Source organism: Pipistrellus hanaki (genome assembly GCF_964339955.1).
Source record: "Pipistrellus hanaki genome assembly, chromosome: X".
Lineage (NCBI taxonomy): Eukaryota > Metazoa > Chordata > Mammalia > Chiroptera > Vespertilionidae > Pipistrellus > Pipistrellus hanaki.
In genome coordinates, this window is record NC_140524.1 from 73066014 (window position 1) to 73078398 (window position 12385).

The following is a 12385-nucleotide window of genomic DNA, read 5'->3' on the forward strand; positions in this document are numbered from 1 at the left end:
GAAAAGAGTTGAAAACAAAAAGGGGGCGGGGGTAGGGAGAGGGAGAAACTTGATGTTGTTTTTAAATTGAACTAAAGATTAACATTAAAAAATCAGGAGATGATGGCCAATCCTATTCACCAGGCCAAGCCCTCCTGTGTTTCCACCTCTGATTTTTGTTTTAAATTACCTTTTCTCTTCTGGGTGCTGATATTTCTCTTCATCCTCATGTTCTTTGTGTTTTGTTGAGTTTTTTTTGTTTGTTTGTTTGTTTTGTTTAACTTTGTGTCACTACCTCAGTTTGCCCTCATGTCCCTTACATACAAGCAAAATATTCCTTCAGCAGAGTGAAGAGGTTCTGGATGACCAGCACACTCCAGGACCAGCCCAGTAGTCAATGCCTTGCCAAGCAGCTCATGTTAAAGATGCCCGTATAGTGGACAGGGAAACCAAACACCCTTTCCATTTCACTGCACCATAAGATGTCCTCTTTATCATTCATGAAGACAGGGAAATGCTGGTCTTTGCCCTGCTTTAGGGAGTTCAACCTCTTGGTAATGGTCCTCACTTTGCTGAACTTGGCTATTCTGCCATGCTCCAGACACTCCTGCAGCTCCAGCTTATCATTCACAGTGGATACCAACGGCCTGTTCATACAGGGAAGGTTCCCCCAGAAGTAGTGGGCCCTGTGTGCAGCTGACACTTCTTTGGCATCAATCATCACAGTGTTAGACTTGAGAAATCGTGAGATGTCCCTCTTGTCACTAACACCCATGGCCACCACATTCTCAAAGAGCCAGAAAAAGGGGCACTCATCTCCTTCTTTGGGCCGCGCGTCATGCAGGAGGCAGTAGAACTCAAAGAAGAGCTGGCTAGTGCCCTCGTAGAGTCCCTTGTAGGCAGGGTTGACGATGGAGAAGTCATTGCACGGACTGCCCCCAGTCACCAGGTCCATTGGGCCCCTCTCCTGGATATGCTTCTGTGTGACTCTGTGGAAGTCCCCAACGTACATGATCTTCTCCTGATGCCACACCATGCCTACCATGATGGAGTCCTTGCACACCTCTGAGGCGATGTAGCGGTCCACCTGAATGCCTAGGTCCTTCAACACCAGAAGCCCTGTAACCCCGCTCAGATGGCTCCGCTTTCCTCCTCCAGCCCAGAGTCTCAAAAGAATCCCTTTTATTGGGATGCATTCTGTAGTGGCCTTTTGCTGGGATCCTCCTGAGAATCTGTCTCTTTTTGTATAAACAACAAAGTGTTGGAAATGTATTTCCTGAAATAAATGTTCCAAATAAGAAGAAGAAAAAAAAGAAAATTAACAGAAAAATCCATGATGAACAAATATTTTAAATATTGTTGTGCTGATCCATAATAGAACCTGAGGCAAAAAAAAAAAAAAATGTGTTCCCATTGTCAGTGTAAGAAATATTCAAACTTGTGAAGAATTTTTGTAAGTGTATTTGAGCCAAACTGTGGACCATTGCTGGGAAACAAAATCTAAAGGGAATTGAGATTATGTTCCAGAGAATGGCAGTGTTTCACCTTATTTTATACATTACAATGAGGAAGAATATAGGGGGCAACCAGTCACATCAGTGACCACTGTCCTAGTGCAAATTTTTGTTAGCTTACGGCAGTGGTCAGCAAACTCTTTAGTCAACAGAGCCAAATATCAACAGTACAACAATTGAAATTTCTTTTGAAAGACAAATTTTTTAAACTTAAACTTCTTCTAACACCACTTCTTCAAAATAGACTCGCCCATGCCGTGGTGTTTTGTGGAAGAGCCACACTCAAGAGGCCAAAGAGTTGCATGTGGCTCACGAGCAGCAGTTTGCTGTCTATGGGCCTACAATATAATTAAGTCATTGCCCCTTCCTTAGGCAATATTCTGTTTTCCTGAGTGCTCCCAGTTTTCAGGCGCCACAGACAGGGAATTTGGTAGGTTGGCCCTAGGGGAGGCAGTTGCTGGTACCGCCCAGGCCAGGCATTTAGATACAATCTAACTTCCCCATTCCAACTGACTCTGGAGGGGCTGTGGAAGCTCAGCACAAAAGCCCAGTAGTGTTCTGGGCTGCAAACATTGTACAGCTCCTCCATTGCCTGCAGGTAGGATGTGTTAGGACAGAGGGAGTTAGAGTAGATCACTGAACAATGGGTTGGTTGGAGTTTAGAGGGAGTTAGAGGTTTAAGCTCCGGCCAAGCATGCCTAGGCTTTGCACCTGTGCCCGGAGTTCCTTGGAAATGGCTGAAATAACTTTTGTAAGCTTTGTGTTGTCATTGTAAATGTCCTAACTCTCTCTTGTGGTTTCTGAGTATAAATTTGCTGTAACACCTGTGGTCTGCACTGCAGTTAGGCCTTTACCGCGGTAGAGTGCTGCAATTACACTCACTGGCCAGTTTATTAAAGGCTCAAATTTTTATCTCTGTCTCTGGTGGTAGTCTCTTGCGAGTGACCCCATAACAGTAGTTAGGAAACAAAGAAACTTAGGAATATATAAGGGGTGATCTCATTGTATTAGCTGTTCTGGCTTTGGATCTTTGAATCTCCTGAGCCAGCAGCGCTGCTTTAAATAAAGGGTTTTTACTGAATCTCTGAGTACTCATTGTGTATTTTCCGGTTGTCTGGTAAATTCTGCAACAACAATCAAAAGAGAAGACATAAGTGGGTTACATGAAATTCATTGGTGATTGATTAAGAAAGCAGGGAAAAAGCAAAGGGGTGACCTTTGGGATTGGATAAAAAATAAAATAAAAAATTGCATAGGTGGGTAAAGGAATGCTAATACTCAACAATTAACAGGATAAAAATAACAATGGGAGGATTTGTAGTCTCTGCTCTGTGGCATTGGTTGTGCCCTGAGGGGTCCAGAGAAAGGAACTTTACCCTGACTTTCCAAAGGTATGTTATTTTAGATGCAAAAGAAAATAGACAGGATTAATTAGGGTGAAAATTTACCATTGTCAGGGGAGATTCTAGCTGAGAACATGACAACCCACCATAAACTTCTTTTAGTTAAAAGGTTTTAATTTTATCTTTTGCGATTATTTTAGGTGTCTGTTTGCAAGGCAGACATGCAGGTCTTCCCTGAGCTTGTCAGGTTAGCATGTGGCCCCTTTTCATCCACACACCCCTTTTTTGGTCAATAATTAATGCAAAGGATGTCTTTATAAAAACCTTTTGTTTGGATAAAGAGGTTCCATACCTAGGAAGGCTCATTCCTTGCAAGTCTCAGTGTTAGCTTTGTCTCTCTAAATAAGGGCCCATTGAAGATGGGGCAAGACCTTAACTTTCGATAGAAGTCAAGACTAAATTTTTGTTTTTTCTTCAAAGTGAAAGGCAAGTAAGTGGGATTGGGGCAAGACCATAACCTTAGATGGCATTTAAGGTTGAAATATATACATACACACACACACACACACACACACACACACACACACACACACACACATATATATATATATATATACATACATATATATATATATATATATATATATATGGCAGGTGAATGGGAGACAATCAGATCCTATATGTCCTTGTTAAAAAGTATTCTGGATCATTTCTAATTTTTGAGCTACCATGATCGGAGTCTTTTTGCTGTTTGTCTTAAGTTTTGCTTTTCTGCATCTAATATAACATTTACATATCATGAACAAAAGTAACAATACTAAACTAATAACACTGATTAGGAACAGAAAATGTCTAATACTGGACAAGGAAAAGTCTAAGGGGACCAAGCATCCCAGCCAACTGAAAAACCCTTTACATGTATTATCATAATTTTTTATTAAGCTAATTATGTTTTCCTCCTTCATCCACTGTCATTTGTATCTTATTATATGTTTGGCCAGATAAATCAAGACTCTACTATTTCATTATCTAGAAGCTCTAATTTTCTTCTGGCCAGTTAGTTCCCATAAAAATGGCTTCATGGGACTGGTGCAACCACTGTGGAGAACAGTGTGGAATTTCCTCAAAAAACTGAAAATGGAACTCCCATTTGACCCAGTAATCCCACTCCTAGGAATATATCCCAAGAAACTAGAAACACCAATCAGAAAGGATATATGCACCCCTATGTTCATAGCAGCACAATCTACAATAGCCAGAATTTGGAAACAGGTGCCCGTCAGCAGATGATTGGATCCAAAAACCATGGTACATCTACACAATGGAATACTATGCTGCCATAAAAAAGAAGGAATTCTCATCATTTGCAGCAACCTGGATGGAATTGGAGAACATCATGCTGAGTGAAATAAGCCAATCAATGAAAGAGAAACACCACATGACCTCACTCATTTGTGGATAATAAAGATCATTATAAACTGATGAACCAAAAGATAGATATAGAGACAGTAAAGCAACAAGCAGATTGTCAAATTTCAGAGGGGAGGGGAGGAGGATCTGGGGGAGATAATACATCAACCGAAGGACTTGTATACATGCATATAAGTACAACCAATGGACATAAAACTCTGGGGAGGGAGGGGATGTGTGGGAGGGAGGGAGGGGGGCAAAAAGAAAGAAATCAAAATAAGTAAAAATAAATAAATAAATAAATAAATAAATAAATAAATAAATAAATATTGTTCTTTAAAAAAAAAAAAATGGCTTCATGGGGAAGAATTCAATTTCCCAATACATTGTTTTTTTAGTATCAATATAATCACAGATTTTGTGAACATCAAGCAAAGTCATTCTGCCTATAATTTCAGTATTACACCATATTCTAGTATTATTTCATGTAAACTTGGTGATATTACAGTAAAAATTGCTTTTAACCCTTCTTAGCAAAAACGCCCCTTTCCCATATACTATATTGTTATTTGTTGGGGTAGATACAATAGGCCAGGACTGGGTGAATTCAGTGTTACATATGGATTGGTGGCTTAACCATTCACCTTTCCAATTTTCACAGACAGTGAGATGAGTTCACATTGTTTATTATTTTTAAATATGGCCCATCTACTTCCCATTGGAAGTATTCTAGTATTATTGAGGATGGTCCTTAGGCCAGCCAGTTGAACTACTGGAAATTTTAAGCTTTTTAAATTTTAACTGGAACCTGGGCTTTTAAAAACACAATGTTGTAGATCTCATTTCCCATTTAAAATTTTCCAAATTCCTGGAGAACCATATGAGTCTCATAAGTGTCTGGCCTGGGCTTCTGCAGCCATTATAGTTGGCCATTGTTTCATAGCCACTTCAGATTCCTTGCATTAGCATAGATAACAGGCCCAGTTGAGTTAGGGCACAGGCAGGTTCCCATTGTTGGGCTGGGCATGAGTTTTTATAGTCTGTTGAGCCTGTTCTATCCATGAAACTAAGGCTTTATTGTCTTTCCATGCTGCTTCCCACCCTTTTTCCTTCTTCCTGAAACAGCATTCCCTCTATATGACCTATTTGAAATAAAAATCCTTTTCTAATGAATGACATTCTTCATTAGTTGCAAGTTCAGCTTGTCCCAGGATACCAAGGCCAGCCCCTACTCCTCCAAGTATTCCTCTTTTGCTTCTTTTAGGGAGACCAATGTTGTTGGATACACCAGAAATCTTTTTGCCATTGGGTAGTTATGGCTTGGGAGCAGTTAGGGTACACTGAGTGGAGCCAAAAATGTTGAGTTTCCCATGCCATAGTTAAATGGATGAAGGTGACTCTCAAATGAGCTAGAGTTTGAGTATTCCATAGGGCTCCTCAAGCTTCCAGGACATAAGGACGGTGGGGTAATTATAAACATATCTACCCACCAAGTGATGTAAATAATTGCTGAAATGGGGACCCATTGATTTCTTTCTTGTTTCACAGATATCCAGCCATAAGAGCATGGCTGGTGAGTCTGAGGACATGATATGCTATGACAGATAGGACAAGCTGCTGCAAGCCTTTTGCTATCATATCCAGATGTTTTTCTTAGCTATTCATTACCCATCTCTATAGCCATACAATATTCATCCAGATTAGATCCATATACAGTTCTACCAGTGGAATTATCAGGGAGATATTCTTTTTTTTTTTTCTTCTGAAAGCAATTAATTTTATTTTTTTGTATTTATTTATTTATTTATTTTACATATTTTATTGATTTTTCCCCCCTCCCTCCCACACATCCCCTCCCTCCCCAGAGTTCCATGTCCATTGGTTGTACTTATATGCATGTATACAAGTCCTTCAGTTGATCTATTACAGGGAGATATTCTTAAAGGTATTTGTCTAAAGGTGAGTCTTTTATAATAGATAGAGCCAGAAAACAACAACAACAACAACAACTACAACCAAAGCTTATATTGATAGTAGGAGAAGACCAATGTGTGGCTAACAAAACATTAATTTCACTATCATACCTGATAATCAGAACATCATTGTGTAGTAGGTAGGAAAGATTAGCAGGTATCCAAGTTAAATTTTTCATATCTAATAAAGGAAGAGATCTGGGGAGGTAGATATTGTTTCCACTAGGGAACCATAGGATCATAATAATATGCAAATCATTTTATGTACATTCATTCAATATCAATCAGATGATATAAAACAAGCAATATCAGTTTGTGGGCATACAGGCCTTGTTGACATCTTGGGATAGATGTCTGCCTCCATTGTCAGTGACTTCTCGTCCTTGAAAAGTCTGTGATCTCCGCTGCAGATGGAGATGGTGTCAGAGATGGGAGTAGACATCCATTCACAGCCAGGTGCTTTTTTTTTTTTTTTTTTTTTTTTTTTAATGAGAAATGTGAATCTATGAGCTAACTCCTTTAAGTTCAGCTGCACATGGATTAGTTAGTGATATCTGGTAAGGTCCCCTCCAACGAGGTTGGAGAGAGTCTTTTATTTGGTGTCTTTTCCAATACACCAAATCTCCTGGTTGTAAGCCATGATCTTTGAAATCTTCAACTGCTGAGAGCGCACTGTGAAATGAATCTGTTACCAATTTGTTAGTACCTACAATGCAGAATGTCTACTCTTTACTTTTCCCTATATTCGGGAAACAAAAGACTTAAAAGTCAACAATATTTTAAATAGAATCATAAGAATAATTATCCTCAATTCATTTAGTCCCATAGTTGTTTTTGTTTATCTTGATTATTTGCCAGTAGTTTTTGAATTCAGTTATTCCTTAAAGTTCTATAAATCTTCATCCAGTTAAAAAACATGACCTGCTTAGAAGCCTGCAATTTAGAATAAGTCCGAGTCTTTTTCATGGATTTTTCTAGACATATATCGATAGTATACCTACAAATACATCAGAATAAAGCTGTCCACAAATGACAAAAATTTTAAAGTGGCATGATTATAGACTTGATAAAAAAAAACAAAAAACCTTTGCTTTTCTATAAAATTTAACATTCCAAGACAACAACTTCTTGGTAAGTAATAATCCCTTTTAAATGACATAGAGAATAATATAAAATTTGTATACCTTTAGATTCAATTATAATTTCAACATATAAAGAATAATAAGTAAGATTTTAAAATGAGGCAGATGGCTTATTGCAAACTGTATTGAGCATTGAAAATAATTCATAAACTCCCAATATGTGAAACCCAGGGTATCACTGGCAGACACAGGGAATCATGACACTTGGCTTGCCAGTGTCCCTGACTGGACACATGTTGAGTTCTTTACAGTAGCGATGTCATTTTTCATTTCTTCTTGGTTCTTCATTTCCTCTTGGTTTTTTACACATATTGTTGAATTTGTCTTCCATTCTTTTCATCCTCCTTATGTTCATTTCTCTGAATTCTTTCTTTGACAGGTTGCTTGCCTCTATTTTGTTTACTTCCTTATCTGGTGATGCCTGCATTTCTTTAATATGCAGGCTGTTTCTTTGTCTCCCCATGATTTCTTTTCTCAGCATGTTCTTTCTCTCTTTTTTTTTGAGGGAATATAGAGCTCCTCTGAATTCGTGTGCTTGTGGCACTTGGGGACTGGTGTTCTCTGGTTCACAGCTGTCCAGTGGGTGCCATAGTTGTAGATTCCACAGGCTTCTCAGGTGTCCAATAAGATCCACTTTTGCCTTCAAGATGGCGTGGTCTCTGCATCTGATTGGGTTACTCTGGGAAGTGACCCAGCAGCAGCGGGGGCTGCCCGATCAGGGGAGCCCTGGCCGACAGTCCCCCACAGTCTCCTGGAGTATAGCTGTCCCTCAACTCACCAACAAATACTCCCTGTGTGACCACACACTCTCCCTTTGCTTTCTCACTCACATACTATCTTGCAGTCTGCCTTCCCATTAGCAGCCATCTTGGAATCCCCCCCACCACTAACTTTTTATACCATTTATCCATAATACTTCACAAATTTCAGCCTTTTAAAAAAATATGTTTTTATTGCTTTTCTAGAGAGGGAGAGAGAGAGAAAGAGAGAGAGATTGCCTCCTGCACAGATCCCAAAACCTGGCTATATGCCCTGATCCCTAATTGAATCAGCAACCCTTCCATGCACAGGTGCCACACTAATCAAGGTTTTTCTTCTTCTTCTTCTTCTTCTTCTTCTTCTTCTTCTTCTTCTTCTTCTTCTTCTTCTTCTTCTTTTTCTTCTTCTCCTTCTCCTCCTTCTTCTTCTTCTTCTTCTTCTTCTTCTTCTTCTTCTTCTTCTTCTTCTTCTTCTTCTTCTTCTTCTATGTTTTCGGGCTAGCATCTAGATAGTGTATTTCCCTTATGGAAAGAGACCAAAAAAGATAAATGTTTTGATAAATATAGATGGTTCTTAGAAAAGTAAGGAAGTGAACTGAGTGTAAAAGAACAGGAAGGGATTTTATGCTGGAGAACAGCATTCTAATACCTTTACAAAATCTCTATTGCAGAATCAAACAAGGAAGCAGCTTGTTTTGATTAAATTTTTGTCATTGACTTACAATATGTTAGGTTCAAACCTTCCATATTTCTCTCTTCAGTTTTCCCATCTTTTCAGTTAGTTGGTTGAAGTAGACTGAAGTGAAAATAATTAGGTTCTTGTTTGTTTTTTTTTCTTATTTCTCAAAAAAAAAAAAAAGTATGGAATGCTTCACAAATTTGCATGTCATCCTTGCATAGGGGCCACACTAATCTTCTCTGTATTATTCCAATTTTAGTATACGTGCTGTCAAAGTGCGCATATTAGATTCTTTTTTACTCCATTGCTAGCTGTTGCAGTGTTTTTGGGAAATTGCTTCATCTCTCTGGACCTTAGTTTCAGAAGTAGACTTTTATCATCTATAAAACAGAGAAAAATCAGTCCTCAGCTTACCTTATAACATTGAAATACCTTGGTAAAATAACAGAAATACAAATTTACTATAAAATGTCGCACCCTTGGAGGTAAATGAAAGTTGAGAACAAGAGATATCTAGAAATGTGGAAAGAAGAAAGGAGTCAGGGAGAAGGTAAAAATATATTGGGGTTGGAAAAAGAAAAAAAGAAATGAAGCGAAAGGAAGTACGAGGGAATTTCGATGGAGATAAAGGCTGCGAGAGGAAGTGCAAGCAGTCAGGAAATCTGGGGGAGGGGCAGCAGGGCTTCTGGGTCGCGTTGCCGGCGGAGCCTTTTTGCTAGTGCACGGCGGTTGCGGGCGGGGCGTATTTAGCTGTAACGCCGCTTATCTGAGACCTAAAATGGCGGTGTCCGCTCCGAACCAGGTGTGGAACGGCGGCCAAAGGACAAATTTACTAAGGAAAGTGCTGAAACTGGACAGTTTTTGTGTTGTGGTGAGTGCCGAACCTCAAATAGGTAGAAAAGCAATCGTTAGCAAAGCTACACACTTCCGGATCGTGTAGCCTATCTGAATGGGGGATAGGAGCCGGCCTGTATCTCATTTTTCTTGCTAGCCTTCTTCAGAATATCAGACAATAATTTCTCTCTCCTTAATCACCATACCAGCACTAACGAGGCTAGGTGGTTGCGGACACTAGCTCTTAGGATGGATTTTGGGATGTTTTCCTCTCGTCTTTCCTTGTTTAGATGGTTTTTGTTGATACCTTGCTGCCCCCAAATGAAAGATTCCATCTTCCCAGAGCGCTTTCAGGAATAACCTAACCTGTTGAGCCTACCCGTCTTATTTCTTACTTCGTGTTCTTTATTGTGTGCAGTCATAGTTTTGATAAACTAATCAATTTGTAACATTATGTGCTAGATTAAATTTTATCTAATGCCCTTTATAGATACTCTAGATGAGGACTTTTAAGCATATTAATACTTAACATTTGTTCTGGAAGCATCTCAGGTAGGGGTGTGTGTGTGTGTGTGTGTGTGTGTGTGTGTGTAAAGGTAATATTTGGCAGGGAATTGCTATATTATTTTGTGGATTGTTGATTACTTAGTTTCTTGTGTTCAGATTTCTTGGTGAAAATAAATTTATGTTACATATAACATGTTTATTGGATGGAGAAGACAGTAAAAAATAACATCTAATCTGATGTTAAATGCTTATGTGATTAAAATAAATTCCAGTTAAGAAGTGCCCATATCTCACTTTTGTTGCTGGAGAGAGTATGACTTGCCTACAACCTTTTGAAAAAAAGTAATCTGGCACTGTTAAAGAGCTGGTCTGCACTTCGTAAGCCAGATGTATGGGTTTGCATGGTTTGCTTCTTTAATAAAGAGGTATACTTTAATTGCTTTAATAAATTGGCTTTACACAACACAACACAATTTTAATAAATTGGCTTTACACAAATTTATTTATATGAGAAGACAAGGTTTGAGGTTGGGGACAGCCCTTTCCCACTGACTCAGTGGGCTGTCCAGGAACCCCTCTCTTGTGTCAATGAGAGGTGCCTCTAACAGGCAATGTTTAGGGAAATAAAAAACCGGGACCAAATAGTCTGCCTTTTAATAATCTGTCCTACTCGGCTCTGGCTGGGTACTCAGTGGATTAAAATATTGTTTTGATATGCCAAGATACGCCATGGTTTTGGATTTGATCTCCAGTCAGGGCACATACAAGAAGCAATCAATGAATGCAGAAATAAGTGTATCAGCAAATGGATGTGTCTCTCCTTATGCCTCCCTTCCTCAAATCAATAAATAAAAATTTTAAAAGAAAAGGAAAAAATAGAATCTGTCCTATGGGGATAGAATTAGCAGTCAATTATTATTATAAAATTATAAAAATTATAAAAATAATAATAGATAATTATTTATTATTGAGAGGGAGAGAAAGATAGAAACATCAGTGATAAGAGAGAATCATCTGTAGGCTATCTCCTGCATGCCACACATTGATGATCGAGCCTGAAACCCGGGCATGTGTCCCAACTGGGAATTGAACTGTAACCTCTTGGTTCATAGGTCGCTGCTCAGCCACTGGGCCATGCAAAAGTACCAGTATATTAGAATATGAACAGGATGCCTTTGCAGCTTTATTTTTGTGACAAGTAACTGGAAGCAACCCATGTATTCATTAGTAGGAGAATGTTTTTCTTTTTTTAAATTTAAATTCTTTATTGTTAAAGCAGTGGTCACCAACTGGTCGTCCTCAGACCACTGGTGGTGTGTGAGGTATGAAAAGTTGGCGACCGCTAGTTTAAAGTATTACATATATTTCCTTTTTCCCTCATTGACCTCTCCTTAGCTGCTCCAGCACATGCCCTCACTCTCCCCTACTGTCTGTGGCCATTGGTTATGCTTTTATGGATGCATACAAGTTCTTTGGTTGAGCTCTTTATCCCCTCCAATCTCCCATGCCTTCCCTCCTAGGTTTAATGGTCTGTTTGATGCTTCTGTGTCTCTGGATCTATTTTTGTTCATCAGTTTATGTTCATTATATTCCAGAAAGGAATGAAATCATGTGATATTTATCTTTCTCTGGCTGGCTTATTTTGCTTAGCATAATGCTCTCCAGGTCCATCTATGCTGTTGCAAATGGTAAGAGTTCTTTCTTTTTTACAACAGGGTAGTATTCCATTGTGTAGATACCGCAGTTTTTTAATCCACTCATCTGCTGATGGGCACTTAGGCTGTTGCCAAATCTTAGCTATTGTAAATTGTGCTGCTATGAACACAGGGGTGTATATATTCTTTCTGATTGGTGTTTCTACTTTCTTGGGATATATTCCTAGAAGTGGGATTACTGGGTCAAATGGAAGTTCTATTTTTCATTTTTTGAGGAAACTCCATACTGTTTTCCACAGTGGCTGCAGTAGGAGAATGTTTTAATAAATTGTCGGACATTTTTATTATGACATATTTTGCTACTGTGAAAACATTTGCCTCTTTATACTTTTGAGCTGGCTAATGCTATAATGGATTGTTATGTGAGAAAAGTAAATTGAATAAGAATCCATCTAGTGTGATCTTGTGCTTTTGGTTGTGGTAGTGGAGGTGATGATTGTAAAATTAGCTTTCTTTGTCTCTGAGGGGGCTTTCTGTATGTGTTATGAAATACTTACGGAATATACAGACACCAACCAAACATCAAATATA

At 38.8% G+C, this 12385-nt stretch overlaps 1 pseudogene across 1 annotated transcript in view; it reads left to right on the top strand.

The window, feature by feature from the left end:
- Positions 1-9555: 9555 nt before the first annotated feature.
- LOC311614713 (ferritin light chain-like) overlaps positions 9556-12385 on the top strand; it is a 51397-nt pseudogene continuing 48567 nt past the window's right edge. The window contains exon 1 of the transcript XR_014797106.1: positions 9556-9669. The product of XR_014797106.1 is annotated as a ferritin light chain-like (transcript). The remainder of the gene's footprint in view (positions 9670-12385) is intronic.